The sequence below is a fragment of the Micropterus salmoides genome, unplaced genomic scaffold, assembly GCF_014851395.1.
Source record: "Micropterus salmoides isolate LMB-PRFRI ecotype aquatic unplaced genomic scaffold, ASM1485139v1 Ms_hic_scaffold_18, whole genome shotgun sequence".
NCBI classification, from domain to species: domain Eukaryota; kingdom Metazoa; phylum Chordata; class Actinopteri; order Centrarchiformes; family Centrarchidae; genus Micropterus; species Micropterus salmoides.
The window spans coordinates 7094973-7111338 of record NW_024040928.1 but is presented as its reverse complement, the minus strand read 5'-3'; the positions used below and the strand labels follow the sequence as shown (position 1 = coordinate 7111338).

The 16366-nt window shown below is 40.2% G+C and overlaps 1 long non-coding RNA gene across 1 annotated transcript; it reads right to left on the bottom strand.

Annotated features, from left to right (window-relative positions):
* Positions 1-11434: 11434 nt before the first annotated feature.
* On the bottom strand, positions 11435-15988 carry LOC119909177. The gene is made up of 2 exons (XR_005445393.1): positions 15852-15988; positions 11435-12143 (listed from the first exon to the last, which is right to left on the bottom strand). It is a non-coding gene; the product is annotated as an uncharacterized LOC119909177 (long non-coding RNA).
* Positions 15989-16366: the final 378 nt, after the last annotated feature.

Sequence of the window (16366 nt, the reverse complement as noted above, 5' to 3'; positions counted from 1 at the left end):
CCATCTCTTGTGTGAGGGTGATTGCATAATGCTGGCTTAAATGTTCCCTCTGCTCTGCTCTGTTCTCTGTTGTGTTCGATTTATGACCGGGCAATGTCAAAAAGCTATTACTGTATCGGTGTGCTACATTTATTAGCACATACAAAATCAGAATTTCTAAGCACATTTAACAAAAAAACAATGAACCACGTAATTTAAAAAGAAATGTATGCATGTAGGATTTACCTGAGTGAGTGCATCATTCATGCGAAAATAATCCCCTTAAAACATAACTGTCAATACAACCTCCCTGCACCCATTGGTCCTTAACAACAAGTGAGGTTCAATACTATTGTAAGGCTTCTAATTTTTCAATTTTATAAGCTGTATTTAAACTCCATGATGAAACAGTTGGCTTTTATCTTGTATATGTGCTCACCAAAGATGCTTTGGTTGAGAGAGAACCGCATTGAAAACTTAATGATGATTGCATCCTTTCAACGTTCAAAAATACCAACAGATGAGAATGTTGAGTGCTGGCCAACAGCTATCACTATAATCTGCCTAATTATGACATCACATTAATATCTTAATCGCTATACCTTAATAAATATATTTGGACATTCAGGATCTGGCATAAATTTTTCCCGTCAGTCTGTGAAATTATAAAGTTAAAGCTAAAAAAAAAAAATGGGGAGACAGAGGTGTCAACAAGATCAATTTAGGTAATATCGGATTTCTTTAGCTTTAATTGTCATACGTGACTTAACAGCAGTGATTATTATCATAAGTAGGAAACTATGCTACAGTCACCTCTAAACATAATTCCACTTTTTATTGTAATAATTAGACTAATAAAAACGCAGTATCACGGCAATGTAGCTAAAGCTAAATCACTGCCTTTGATCTATAGTAAATTAGTCATGATCTCTGAAAACATGATGTTTTTTGTGTTTTGATGTGTTTCTGATTGGGGAATAATAAAGGCAGTGAGTTTCAGAGATCCAGTCAGTGCTAAGAGAGACAAGCTCTGGACATTTATCGAGATTCCAAGTTCTGTACAGAGTCATTTCAGTGGCTGTCACTTGGCACTAGCACATTCTTAATTGATGTGGAACATCTTTTTTCTATGTCTTGTGTTTCACTCACATTTACACATTATTAGCAGAATAATTCTCTCTGCTCCTTTGGTAATTTCTCCTCAAAAAACCCTGAAGGTCTTCTGTACCGTTGATTTAAATGTCATATCCAATATGTCCAGTTCTTTCCCAGATTTACCTTTACTTGAAGCACTCCAGCGGTACATGTTCCAGTGATTTATTAGACTATCAGTAAGGGAGACTCTGAAATTGTTGTAATCAGAGGCTAACATAAAAATTAACACTGAAACACCAGAGGACAAATACTCATGTGATTTCAATCATGCTAAAACTCTGTGATCTGTGAATTAAATACTGCAGTGCCTATACAATAAGACTGATAACGACCAATGGCTAACAAGTCCTTGCTCCATTACCCAGTGTTAAACACAGTTTAAGTGACTGTGCTCATTTTCAGGGAGGAAATAGCAGAAAAGGGGAAGTACTATAGATTTTTCTTTTGTGAGACAGGTTGTCTGAAATTAATCACGTACAACCAGCACCAAACAGTTCCAAAATAAACACAACACCTTAACAAACTTGTTTAGCACAGTATTCTACCAGTTAATGCATTGCACTTTAATTAATCAGTTTTTACTGTACTATATGTAAATCTACAGCATGTGGAACAGTCAGTGGTGGAAACGGCCATGTTTTGTGGGGAACCATACCCCAAGTACGATCCAGGAGGGTTTACATTCACAGATTTATTTAATAAACAAATTCTTGTACTCATTGATTGTACTCATTATCATGACAGCTTGAGAGCTACATACAACATATCTTACTAAAGTTACTGAAAATAACGAAGATTGCTAAGATCTACTAATTATTTTCTTGATAGCGCTGCATGCTCAGCTTCCAAAAACATGTTATCCTACTATTCTCTGCTCTGCTGCTCTCTTGCAGTCTCCTCTCCTGCTTTCCTCTCCTGTCCAAGAACAACAATAAACGCATGAATTGTCAATAAATTCAGAAGAGGATAAGAAGTGAATACTTTAAATATAGCTAAATTTTGTTTCTAGAGCAGGAACAGTAATGTTTACAACAGCAAATTAGGGCTGACCCCGAATAGTCAAAGACTGGATGCTTTGATGGCTGAAGCCTGATTCAGCTGTCAATCTCACAGTCGAAGCTTCGCAGCGAAACGAGGATCATGCCATTTTTGACGATATGGGGGTGCTCAATGTCTGTTTTTGCATTTTTTACTACCAGTTTTCTGACAATAAGTTAATATACAGCCTATTGCAATACACATTTCAACGTTTAATGCTATAAACAAACATGTAAAAAGAAAAAAGCTTTCAATGTTTTTAAAGTGCGTAAATAAATCCAAAATTGTAACTCTAACCCTGGGTTGTCAGTGCTCATGTGTAGGCAAAGGGTGTATGTGTGTAGTCGCAGTGGAGGAACACTTGCTAAAGAGATGGAGCCCCAGCTTCACTGGTGTTGTGCCGAGTTGTCTGCACCTCGCGGGACTTTTAGATAATTTATCACTGTTGATGAACCACACAAAGAATCTTTTATCGTTTTTAAATAGCCGGCTACTTGAAATAGACCCCGCGAGGAAGCGCGACGTGCATACAGTTGTCTGCAGCACAGAATGCATTCAAAACTCTGCACAAGACCGGTGAATGGCAGGCGAGAGAGAGAAAAAATGGTCAACAATAAGCCTCAGTTTTGCTTCGGATCACAAAAACACATATAATTCTAATCAGTCGACAATAGGCAGGACTTGACGATTCTGATTCGACTATGTAAATCCTTAGTTGGGGACAGCCCTACAGCAAAGTCACTACTTTATATGTTATAGACCCTTTGTACAAGTTTACATGTTTATGCTTGTTGAACAGGTGTATTGATTAAGTATTGGCCTTTACTCGCTCGTTGTCATCAACCCTAGTTATCTTCCCTGTCTCCAGAGTGGCCTCTCTGCTTTGCTGTTTGATGATTTTGCACCTTGTGGTTGTGTAGAAGCACAGCCGCAACACAGAGAGAAGCATTTCTATGATTTACACACAAAAATCTTGTTTACAATCTAACATTAGCATAATCACAGCGGAAAATAAGGTGCGTCAATAGCGAGCAGTGTACTTCCGGATTTTAATGTGTCAGAGACACAGGACACCTAACTGTCAACTTCACTGTAGCTTTCCGGACACCTGTAGCCATTAGCCATGACAGTTCTCATTACATTTAGCCTATGCTTTTATCCAAAGCAACTGTTTTGTTATATATGTCAAAGGTCGCACGCCTCTGGAGCTACTAGGGGTCAGAGGACAGTTCTGTCACAGAAATGCTACTTTGGGAACTGGTTCCGGGGACCCGCAATGTCATGCATTAACATTGGCTGTATGGGCAGTGGCTGGATGTCTGTGTGGTGCGTTCAAGCGCATTAAATTATATTTGTTTCATGAACACACTTGTAATACAGATTCCAGCCATTTCCCCCTATAGAAAATGTCAGCAGGAACCCATGCGTCCACACAGAATTTCCACTACTGGGTACAGTATGTGCTGGAATCGTTATTGAAAGCCAGCTGCACTCTGGCCTCAGCACAAAGAATAACACTATAGAAATCGTTTGCTAGCTTCGGTGTGTTGCTACGGGCATCAGCTACCATGCTTTTGTAAGACCAGGTAGCAATGATAGAAGATAAACATGGAGTTTTGTAGAAAAGCAATTGCACAACATAACCACGGACCAAAAACAGGATCTAGAAGGAGGCCTAGCAACTTCTAAACTAGACCTGTTACAAGACAGAAAAAGAAAAAGGAGTCAGGGCTCTTGAGGACAGGAGAGACTTACTCAACTCATTATGTAGAGTCCTCTGTTATGTAAACCCTGACATCCACTGGGAAATTATATGAAATGGTTATTAAACCGCCATGAAGGACAGGGGAATGGTCCTCACATCAAGAGAGAGACAAATGTAGACACACACACACCTCGGTGGTTTCTCCGATTTAGTATTTAGGAAGCCACCCCACAAACTTGATGTCCCTGTCCCACATTCTTTTTAAGTCGCAAATCTGTATCCTCGCATATGACCCTATATTGCAACACTACCGTCCACTCTAACACATTAATAGGTCAAATAAAGCAGGCAAACAAACAAAGGGAAGGATATTTACATTATAACCCAACCAAAGAGTGAAACATAGTTGGTCTACCTCGCTGTCCTGCATCTCCCGACAGAATACAATGGTTGTATTTCAGCGTTCTGTAATGTAACAAGTTGTCATCAATTCACCTGGAGACACCTCAGTGGCCCATTTGCTACCCAAAGTAGTCAACTTGGGGGAAACACTAAGCTGGTGCCATCCTCTTGTGCTCTAGATGCTGTTTAAAGGTAATAATGTTGGATTACTATTTGTTATATTATTTGGGCTATTTGGTATTTTGGGATAATGCATATATAATAATTAAAAATTTAAAAACGAAAACATTTACAGTGCAGGGTGAAAAAAGTATGTGAACCCCTAGGCTAGCCCTTTTTCACTGCACAGTACCAGCTCGACTCGACTTTTTTGGTTCTCCATTGCGGAAAAGTTTTACCTGTACCTGCACCTTGAAAACACAGCAGACTACTGATTGGTCAGAGAGAATCATCACTATTCACTGCATCATCATTGCTCGCGATTGACAGAGGCCAGCAGAAGAAAGTTTTATATTTTACAATTTTCATTAGTTATTTCATCACTAAATCCACTTCTGAGAAGTTTGAGGTGAGAAATCAATTGTGTAGATATTGAAAGACCGCTGCTGCAACAGCGGCAGAGGAAAACACAGCTGGAAGGTTTTCATACCGCTTATCTGTCTTTACATTCTCAGTGATGTTGAATAATCAAGTGACAGGTGTGGCTGGCGGCACCATCTCTGGGTACTATCTCTGGGTGATATCTGCAATGGAAAATGGAGCATGGCCAAACCGAGTCGAGTAGAGTAGAGGTGAGGCGAGGTGACCTGAGCTGGTACTGGTAATGGAAAAACGTAAGATTAAGAATTGTTGACTTGTACAAAGCTGGAAAGGGTTATAAAAGTATCTCTAAAACCTTGATGTTCATAATTCCACGGTAAGACAAATTGTCTATAAATGGAAAAAGTTCAGCACTGTTGCTAGTGGAAGTGGCCATCCTGCAAAGATGTCTTCACTAGCACAGCGCAGAATGCTCAGTGAGGTTAAGAAAAATCCTTGAGTGTCAGCTTAAGACTTACAGAAATCACTGGAATATGCTAACATCTCTGTTGATGACTCCATGATAAGTAAGACGCAAAAGAATAGAGTTCCCGGTCAGCCGAGTGACATAGCTTAGTCACCAGTCCCAAAAATAAGAGACACTGGGCAAAATGTTCTATGAGGTAACGTCAGCGAAGTTTTTCTCAGTTACTGCAGACTCCACCATTGATTTAACGAGAATCGATCAGTTTTCTCTTTCACTGAGATATGTTTCCAAAACAGGCAGCGGCAGTGAGCACTTTATTCAATTTGAGGAGTTACCTGATGGCAGTGCAGAGTCCTTTTATGATCTTCTGCATAATTCGCTGACAAAGGACCTTGGTCTCAATGTAAGTGATATGAGGGGGCAGGCCAGAACGAGGGCAGTTAACTGGGCTACAAGCCAGGGTCAAGCAAAATTGCACAGACAAGGTATTTTATGTCCACTGCTACGCACGCAACCTTAATCTCATTCTTATGGATGCTGCGTGTAGTTTGGAGACTTATTAGATTAATTTTTCGGTGCACTTCAAGACTTCCCAGGTTTAAAATTCTAGAGGAGCAAGATAACATGCAACTGGAAAAAACTGTTGACAAACTGACACTGAAAAGCCTTTCCGACATAAGATGGGACTCCAGGAAGCAGGCCACAGAAGCAGTAGTACAGAGCCTCCCCACAATTCTCAAAGCTCTTCTGACCGTATCCAACAACACAACAACAGCACACCCAAGACGGCCTCTGACGCTGACGGCCTGCTGTCAAAACTCAGCACATTTAAGTTTATATTCATGTAGGTGTTTTGGTTTTTCAGAAAGAGTCAGTGGATGTCAACAACACTGTGGATCTCATTGACAGTACTGTGGCTAAGATCACAGATGAGGCCTTTGACAGAATGGAGAAGACAGCAAAAAATATGGCCAGAGAAAGCGACGCAACAACAGAGTTTGCGGAGCACAAGTTTCGCAAGAGAAGGAGGCATTTCAACAAGGACACAGAGGATGACCAGATCCAGGACAGCAGACGGCGCTTTTGTGTTTTTGTGGGGCAGTTTGAAAGTTGATTTAACAAACTTTTCACAATACTCTGCCCAACGTGATTTGAGCACCCAGATGCTAAGGAGAAAATGCTTGAGGTGGCACGTTTCTTCCCAGAAGACATACCCACACCAGATGACGCAGTGGACGAGTTTTAGTATTTTTCATGTATTGTGTCCTGAGTTAGACGTGGATCTTACCATCAATGCAGTCCTGTCATTTCTCATTGTCAACAACATGGATCAAGCATACCCACATCTGAGCATTCTCTTCAGGATTTGTAAAATCATTCCCATCAGCAGCACCACTGCCGAACAAAGTTTCAGCCGTCTGCGACTCAGTAAGACCTGTTTGCATTTGTGCATGGATGAGGCCAGACTATCAAATCTCTGCTTGCTCTGTGTGGAGTGGGAAATAAATATTGACAAGGACAAAGTGGTTGGCAGGTTTGCCACCATGAAGGAGAGGAGGATGAAAATTTAAAAAGGGACAATGATATGTATATAGTTTTGTTTGGATCATTTGTTCTGGAGGATTGTTAAGTGGACCAAACCAGTGGACAGAGCAGGCAACAGTTGGAAAGACATAATTTTGTCTTTAATAATTTACATTTTGGTTATGAAGATGTCACTTCCTGTGGAGTTTTAAACAGACTTGGTGTTTGTGTGAATAGGCTATGCCTGATATTGGCTAGTGCTGACCGCTCTGTCTGTTGTTCATGTAGTGTGCCACTGATTGAGAGACTGTACTTGGCCTGTTCATCATGCACCAGAGCTATTAAACAGCTGTCGCTCTCCGCCTGTGAGCATGATGTTGTCTTTTGTGTTGAAACATTTTAACTTGACTGGCAAGTTTGCCTTGTTCTTCAATGCAAAGTTGTCTGACAATGTGTTTTGTGTGACTGAATGTACAGTTGACCTTTAGTAGATAAATGACTAGAAATGCATGAGAAAAAAGGGACAAATTTAAAGGACGTACTCTGGCAGCAGACATATCAAGAGGAATTATAGGGGAGCCAAATGAAAATCATCTGGATCTGTGTGAGAGATAGTGTGTCTATAACTTGAGTAGACACAATAGAGGGCAGAGAGATATCAACAGCTTGGCCTATTATCTGGTCTAATGGAGGCCCTTCTGTTAGAAACAAAAGCCCTCGGTTGTTTTGCATCAGCTCCTCTGATGATTGGCCGACGTTTGTCCCACGTCGACGGAGTCAATTAAAAGCTCCATCCGTCAAGCAGCTCCGGCTGTCTGACGCCGAGCCTCAGTGGGAAATACACACACTGTCGCTCACTCACCAGTTTACTGTCATGGGTGTCTTTTTATTTATTTTTTTTCAGTGTCTTTTTCTCTTTCTTTTTCTTTTTTCTGTCTCTGTCTAAGTCACCATGCCAGGCTTCTAAAAGCAATTTCATCCTTCCTGTGCTGTCACGCTCCGTGTACACAATTTCCTATTGTTTGGTTTCAAGTGTAATTTCGAACTATATACAAGGTGCAGTGTATTTAATATATGAACCTCAAATATAGTCTTAAAACTAAATATGAAATTGCAGCAGCCACAGTGTATTGTATATTAGGAGGTATTTAATAAAAAAAATTGAGCTATAACAATGAGCTGATAAAAAGTTGCATCCACATGTTTGTCTTTTTCCCTAATAGGATTAGGATTGTTCTTGCCAGCTCTTGCCTGTCCTCATCCTGGTGTTGGCACACTACACTATAAAAATAGTATGTCCTAACACACACACACATACACACTAGTGAGCTGTACTCTGTAGGTCTCTGTAGTTGAATAAAAACTAAAACTAAAAAATAAACTAAATTATGTTCCACATGTATTATTATACTTATCACCACATTGAAAAGCATTATTAGTTTTTCTATTTTACATCTAATATGCCTGTAGGCATTACTGTAGGTTATGATGCAGGTTAAATAAAACCTAAAATAAGTCTATAAAACTATATTTCAGTCCAACATTAGATAAAAAGGTAAAAAAATATTTTGAGATTCAGTGTGAAATGGTTTCCTGATATTTCAGTGTTGACTGGCTTCTGTTTTAAAACCAGCTTTCCCTTGGCTGCCTTCCTCCTTTCTTTTTCTCTTCCTGTGGCCTCTCTATGTTATGACTATGTTAACTTCAGCCAACCACAATAAACTGGGCTGACAACTAAGATTATCACTAATGTAGGGGAAACCGACCCCGTGGTTGTACTGCACAGTCTGGACTCGAACTTGCGACCTCGGGTGTGGGAGGCAGAAATGCTAACGAGGAGGCTAAAAGCCACAAGCGCTAGCCTCTCTTAAGGTGTTGTGGAGTGAGGTTAACTCACTGCACAGCCTAGCTGGCTACCATTACATAGGCATGAATACTAGTGAAAAATTATATAATCACTGAAGTTTCCCCCAAATATTAATATACACTTCAAACCAATCATAACTGCTAAGTAAATCTCCTTCCAATGCTGCAGAAGAACTTAGTATTCATTCAGACGCAAAGAAAGAAAGGTGTAGAGCAGTGGTCGGCATTGATGAAATAGGTCCCGGTCATGACAGCTACAAGTACTCACATAATCACTTCCTCTTAAGTAATTGTCCCAAATATCCAAAATAAAAACGCAAGAATGTTTTTTGCAGCAATGCTTTATGTCACGTTAATTGAGAGCTTTTACTTAAGAAAAGTTCTGAAGGACATTGAGAAGAGACTTGCATGACACACCTCTGAAAAAGCCATCAGTAAACGTGTGATTAGATTCCCTTGTATTTCCCCAGGGAAATGAAAATAAGCGCCCATGTGATTGCGGATCAAACACCGGGACGCGCACACACACTCCAGAACATGCTTTATTGTGAGCATGTGCAAAAGTGTCTTTATAATCAATTTGTTTAACAAGGGAGAAAAAATATCTGTAGTATGGGATCAATCAACGTAAACATACACGAGTATCCAAGAATTTAAAATAATTTGACAGTGTTCTGGCCCGCCATGTAACAGCTTGAAAAACATTTGGCATGATGGCAGACTTATTTGCCGACGCCTGGTGTAGAGGGAATAACTTTTGAGCGTTTTAGCATCTTTCAGCTTATTGTTTTGTTTTTGAATCCCACAACTTTACTGTTTTGTTTCACTCTCATTGATCTCACCGCGCTCATCGTTCCAAGGTAGCCCCCCACAAAAAAATCTATTAATACAGTTATATATGGGCAAATAACAAGAAAGACTAACACTTAGCTATTTATTAATAGCTTAGCAGTGATTTTTCCCTATTGGTTTGTTGGTAACTACTAAGGATTAGTGTTAGCCTTTAATCAAACTTGGATAACCATGAAACCATTAATTAAGTAGAGGTGTATAGGCTACCACTTATCTAAATGATACATGACCTTTGTGAGACAAAAAGAGAAACATGTTTCTGTAGTCATGATGAATTTTACTTCTTAACCCAAAAGGGCCAAATGAAAATCTCACTCTCCCAAAAGCAAGCCTGTAAACTTCTGCCTTGCATAATACTGTATAAGTAATTTTTCCTTTTCACTTAGCAGTGAGAATATTTTATCTCTAATAACTGTTAATAAATGATTTAGTGAGAAAACACCCAGCAACAATGAAGAGCACAATCTTAGACTCAAATGCTTCACTGAGCAACAGCTCAAGGGCCAATTTTCAAGTGGAAAGATATAAAACAGACATCTGGGTGTTTCTCTGGGTGTTGTTTACCACGAACAATTAAGCCAAACAGTCATAAAGCAAGAGTCCTCCTTCACTTTCTGGCAAGAAACAGTCCAAAGAAAAGCTAAAAAAAAAATCAAATTAATTGCAGATTAGAGACAAAATGTAACAAAATCAAAAAATTAATGTACCACAAAACCTAATATCATTTGCTTGAAAAACTGATTACTTTTTTTTTTCTTTATTTAGGTTAAATGTCCTGGAAACACCTAATGAACAACTTGTATTTGAAAGTTCTCTGAAATAATTCTCTCCCTGCTTAACATTTACGATTTGCTGATGGGGTCTAAATTGAGTGTGTCAGGCCTATTCATCTTGACTGCCCTCCCATCATTTCCTGAAAGCAACGAGCCACATTGATTAAGTTCAACAATAGCCTGGTTCACACACAGCCTGAGAAATGGAGGGACTTCCTCAGAGCCAAAGTAATTGCATATATTCAAAGTAAAGAGACTTTTGACCAAGAAATTTAGTCTATGAATAAATAAAACTACACACCCAATACTCACTTTGATGAGAATGAAAAAATATATAAGTTTAGCGTTAATGGCTGTTCACAAAATAATTGAGCATGATAGTGTGGCATGAGAGGATGGAGGCACTGTGGATTACTTTATAACATTATTATTGTACAATGTTCTAATAATTAGTGTTACTAGTGGTAGTGTAAGGTATTTTTGACTGTTTGGGTGGCACTGGCCGTCAGTCGGTCTTCTGGTCCAATAGTTTGGTTAATACTTTGATTGTTGGGTGAAATAAATCAACAGCTATTGAATGGAGTACATTAAATTCAGTAAAGGCGTTCAAGGTTAACAAAGGACAAAGCCTAATGATTTGGGTCCGTTTTCACTATTTTGTTTTCTGGTTTGTGAGGATATTAAGGACACACCAGGATTTAAAACAGCAAAAATCAATTTATTCCAATGGATCCACCCCAATCAGCTCAACAAGGCTAAATTCATTTTTTTAAATCAATCAAGCTAATTTTTTGTGTAGAGGTTATCTTTGGTAAACCTGAATTTTCGCTGCTAACCACAAAATAGCTGACAGTTATGAGCAAGCTTGTTAGCTCAGAGAGCTTCATTTTACCTCGTCGATCAATTTAGAGATGCTCCAGGAGCTACTGTGAATGACTAGCGCTAGCACGGTCGGCTTAGGAGCTTGCAATGTCCACTTGGGGACTTGCCATTGTTTTGTTGGCCCGTTTTTCCAAAACCCCGCTGTGGTTGTAAAGTCAAAGATAAATTTCCATCTGAATCATGAGAGTTTTACCACAGTTGATCCCCAGAGGCATTTTATAGGGCAAGTCCACATAAACCAGATGTTTTTGGTATGGTGGAAAAATTTTTTATTCACAAGAGGGTTTAGTACAAGGTTTAACAACAAAAGTTGGGCAAGTGGGTGCTACAAAAACATAAACACAAGATAACAAAAAGAGATCCCTCCAAAACAGGGATTACAAACTAACTCGAAACCTAATGAAAACAAAACCTCTCTTTTCATGGGTGATTCAGAACAGAACATAGAGAGCACAGCTCCCCTAAACCTCATGTGCTAAACAAAGAAAATATCCTGTCCATGTAGAGTGGTATCAGTATTTACTCTGAACCCTAGCCCAACTCTACAGACACACGGTTAAACACAATCAATTCAAGTGTGCCACTTAACAAAAATTAACACTTACTGACTTTCAGTAAGGTAATAACTACTGCAGCAAGGTTACAGGGTCTTAAGCTAACACAGCTAACACAAAAGATGCTAGCAGCAGATCATACACAAGCAAGCCTATCAATGGAAGTGATAGCTGCTGGAACGAGCACACGATATACTTCCAGACAGGCTTAATACACACAGTGGTCGGCACAGAGGCAGAATACTAAATGAGAGACAGCGCTCTCTTGTGGCAGTATGACGGCTTTTAAAGCAGCAGGCCCCAAACACAGCTTTCAGATTGGTGGACGGTCTTGTAGGCTGGAGCAGACGAGTCTTCACCGACACCAACTAACCCTCAGCCGTGGATTGCACAGGCTGCGTAGCATACTGGGAACACACATGGACAACCAAATAAAACTGCTTAAAACGCTTTTTAAACCTTATTTTGGGGCAAAGTCATCAAACATTTTCAGCAATGTTTATGAGATTTTAATGATGATTCTATACATGTGGTTTTAATGTGCAGGTGACCAGTGGAAGTGCAGTTATGGCTCTCTCCCCGTTCAGTCAGATAGGGGTCTTGTTAGTCTGGAATAGCTGCCAGGAGGAGTTACCAAGATGGCTGCCGAGTAGCAGGACTTGCCTAGAAGGACTTTGGCGTCAGCAAAAACCCCAACAGATTCAGCACCATGAACAGGGCTGGCAGTCACTGAACAAACAACTGCAGGGGGGAGTGTGTATTTTTGTAGTATTTGTCCTTCAGCGCAATGGGTGTTTGTTTTTGGGATAATGGGCTGTCCGACAAATGGACTTTTGGTCCAATGGGTCATTTTTCATGAAAGTGTGTTACATTCTAGCTCTTGCCAAACGAGTTCATGCTGATTAACCCTTTCACTAGTTACATCTCTCTGTACTCTAAGTCTACAAGAGTTCCCACCTCCTAGATTCCCACCCTGGGCTGTAATGGCTGTAAAAAAAAAAAAAAAAAAAAGGTCCATTGGAGAGAATATTATTGATAATTGTTTACTGTTTATTTTGTTTATTGTGATTGTATAGTTTGTGTTAATATGCTTTGGCAACGTTGTATTGGATGCAGTGATGCTGTAGATGGTGCAACTCTCAATCTACAAGGGTCTGAAACAAAAAAAGTATCTAATAATAGAGTATAGAAAAATAGAAAAATATGTGGCTTGGTGTAATGGTTCAAAGGAAGGGTCAGTCAGAGGGATTGAATACTTGTTTTTTACAGTTATGTCGTAGAGCCTCGAATTCTATAAATGGTTGTAGAGTGGTGTCTTTTTTCTTAGCAAAGAAATCCTGCTACCACAGGGGAAGAAGAGGGATGGATCAAACCTCGTGCAGGGGAGTCATGTATGTACATCTTCATAGCATCTTTTTCAGGCCGCAAGTTGTTATGCAGTGTACTGGATGGTAACGGGGCTCTAGGGAGTAAATCTATGGAACAGTTGTGAGGTTGTAGAGACAGGCCTCTCTGTTATCTGAAAACCTCTACTATGTCATGATAAACAGAGGGAACTAGAGACAAGTCAGAAGGGTTCGGGTACCAGGGCTGGGATTAAATGCAGACAATAGACCATGGAACTGGCAAAAAATACTTCAGCTTAATAGCATTACTGGACCAGTCAGTATGGGGGTTATGACGTTTAAAGGTTAAGTGTTGCAAATTGCAACCAGCTGTCTAATCTATCGCTCCTGATTCTGAACGACATTAAAAAAAGTTTGTAGCCTGCTTAACACACCTCTGAAAGAGCTGTCTGAAAATGTGATTCCTCTAAATGTCCTCTGCCTGGAGGTACTGGGGAAATGAAAAAGCGTCCATAGGTTGCACATGCTTTATTGTGAGCATGTGAAACAGTCCATAATAATCAATTTGTTGAAGAGGGGGGCAAAAAATTCTGGGATCGAATACACAACCTTCTGGGTGAAAGACTTGCCCTTTACCAATTGAGCTAACTAAACACCATTATATGTAATCTACATATTATGCCTTATTTTCTCACCCACCATCTGATGGATAAAGAAAATTGCTTCAATGCAAATTTTTTAACCCCCTGTATATTATTACTTCTTCTTTTTCTACGAACATATGTATTCAACATAGTGATAAGCGTCTATACTGACAGAATTCTACAAGAAAAAGAAGAATGTTGTTGTTGTTACTGTAGAAACATGGAGGCGCAACATGGAGGCGCAACATGGCGACGTCCATGGAAGGGGGCACCTGCGGTTATGTAGCTAGAAATGGCTCATTCTAAGGTAATAAAAAACCTAATGGTTTATGGTTATATATAATGGTTCATAATGTAAGGTCTTTTATACACCACCGAAAACATACAGTGGGTACGGAAAGTATTCAGACCCCTTTAAATTTTCCACTCTTTGTTTCATTGCAGCCATTTTCCAAAAATCTAAAAAGTTCATTTTATTTCTCAGTAATGTACACTCAGCACCCCATCTTGACAGAAAAAAACAGAAATGTAGAAATTTTTGCAAATTTATTAAAAAAGAAAAACTGAAATATCACATGGTCATAAGTATTCAGACCCTTTGCTCAGTATTTAGTAGAAGCACCCTTTTGATCTAATACAGCCACGAGTCGTTTTGGGAAAGATGCAACAAGTTTTTCACATCTGGATTTGGGTATCCTCTGCCATTCCTCCTTGCAGATCCTCTCCAGTTCTGTCAGGTTGGATGGTAAACGTTGGTGGACAGCCATTTTCAGGTCTCTCCAGAGATGCTCAATTGGGTTTAAGTCAGGGCTCTGGCTGGGCCATTCAAGAACAGCCACGGAGTTGTTGTGAAGCCACTCCTTCGTTATTTTAGCGGTGTGCTTAGGGTCATTGTCTTGTTGGAAGGTCAACCTTCGGCCCAGTCTGAGGTCCAGAGCACTCTGGAAAAGGTTTTCGTCCAGGATATCCCTGTACTTGGCCGCATTCATCTTTCCCTCGATTGCAACCAGTCGTCCTGTCCCTGCAGCTGAAAAACACCCCCACAGCATGATGCTGCCACCACCATGCTTCACTGTTGAGACTGTATTGGACAGGTGATGAGCAGTGCCTGGTTTTCTCCACACATACCGCTTAGAATTAAGGCCAAAAAGTTCTATCTTGGTCTCATCAGACCAGAGGATCTTATTTATCACCATCTTAGAGTCCTTCAGGTGTTTTTTAGCAAACTCCATGCGGGCTTTCATGTGTCTTGCACTGAGGAGAGGCTTCCGTCGGGCCACTCTGCCATAAAGCCCCGACTGGTGGATTGCTGCAGTGATGGTTGACTTACTACAACTTTCTCCCATCTCCCGACTGCATCTCTGGAGCTCAGCCACAGTGACCTTTGGGTTCTTCTTTACCTCTCTCACCAAGGCTCTTCTCCCCCGATAGCTCAGTTTGGCCGGACGGCCAGCTCTAGGAAGGGTTCTGGTCGTCCCAAACGTCTTCCATTTGAGGATTATGGAGGCCACTGTGCTCTTAGGAACCTTAAGTGCAGCAGAAATTTTTTTTGTAACCTTGGCCAGATCTGTGCCTTGCCACAATTCTGTCTCTGAGCTCTTCAGGCAGTTCCTTTGACCTCATGATTCTCATTTGCTCTGACATGCACTGTGAGCTGTAAGGTCTTATATAGACAGGTGTGTGGCTTTCCTGATCAAGTCCAATCAGTATAATCAAACACAGCTGGACTCAAATGAAGGTGTAGCACCATCTCAAGGATGATCAGAAGAAATAGACAGCACCTGAGTTAAATATGAGTGTCACGGCAAAGGGTCTGAATACTTATGACCATGTGATATTTCAGTTTTTCTTTTTTAATAAATTTGCAAAAATTTCTACATTTCTGTTTTTTTCTGTCAAGATGGGGTGCTGAGTGTACATTACTGAGAAATAAAATGAACTTTTTTGATTTTTGGAAAATGGCTGCAATGAAACAAAGAGTGAAAAAATTAAAGGGGTCTGAATACTTTCCGTACCCACTGTAGTTATGGATCTTGCATTTCTGTCAATAAATCCTCAGAAAAATTACACACTGAACCTTTAAGCCAGGTCAAACTAGGGGAGTGAGGAAACCTGATGGACTCACAGTGATTACCAGAGATGATGGGTTCCAATGGAACAGTCTCAGGAGTTATATGTGCCAGAAGTTTACAATCCAAGTTGTTCACATCCTTTGCCAATGGTAACAGCTCCACCGTGAGACCCAGCTGACTGACCACAGAGGAATCAATAAAGTTATCATCTGGGCCTGAATCCACCAGCGCTAGCATGGGAACAGAGATTTTAGCACACAGTACAGAAGCCTTGAGTATCATGCGTTTGGAAGGGGTGAAAGTAGAAATGGGAGAATGGTTCATCAGGACCCCTTTACTCACTGATGAGCCGAAGCTTTTGGCAGGGAGGGAAAGGAATTCACCAGATAACGTAAATATGTAACAATGTAATAAATGTAATAAGTAATGTAAACAGCAGCAAAAAGATGATAATATGGTTCCATCTTCACATAAAATGTCATTTGGGAAAACAGAGTCCATCTCCTCTAATCGTGTCGAAGACTTGTGTTCTGACAGCTCAGAACACGCCCCACCCGCCAAGTATTTG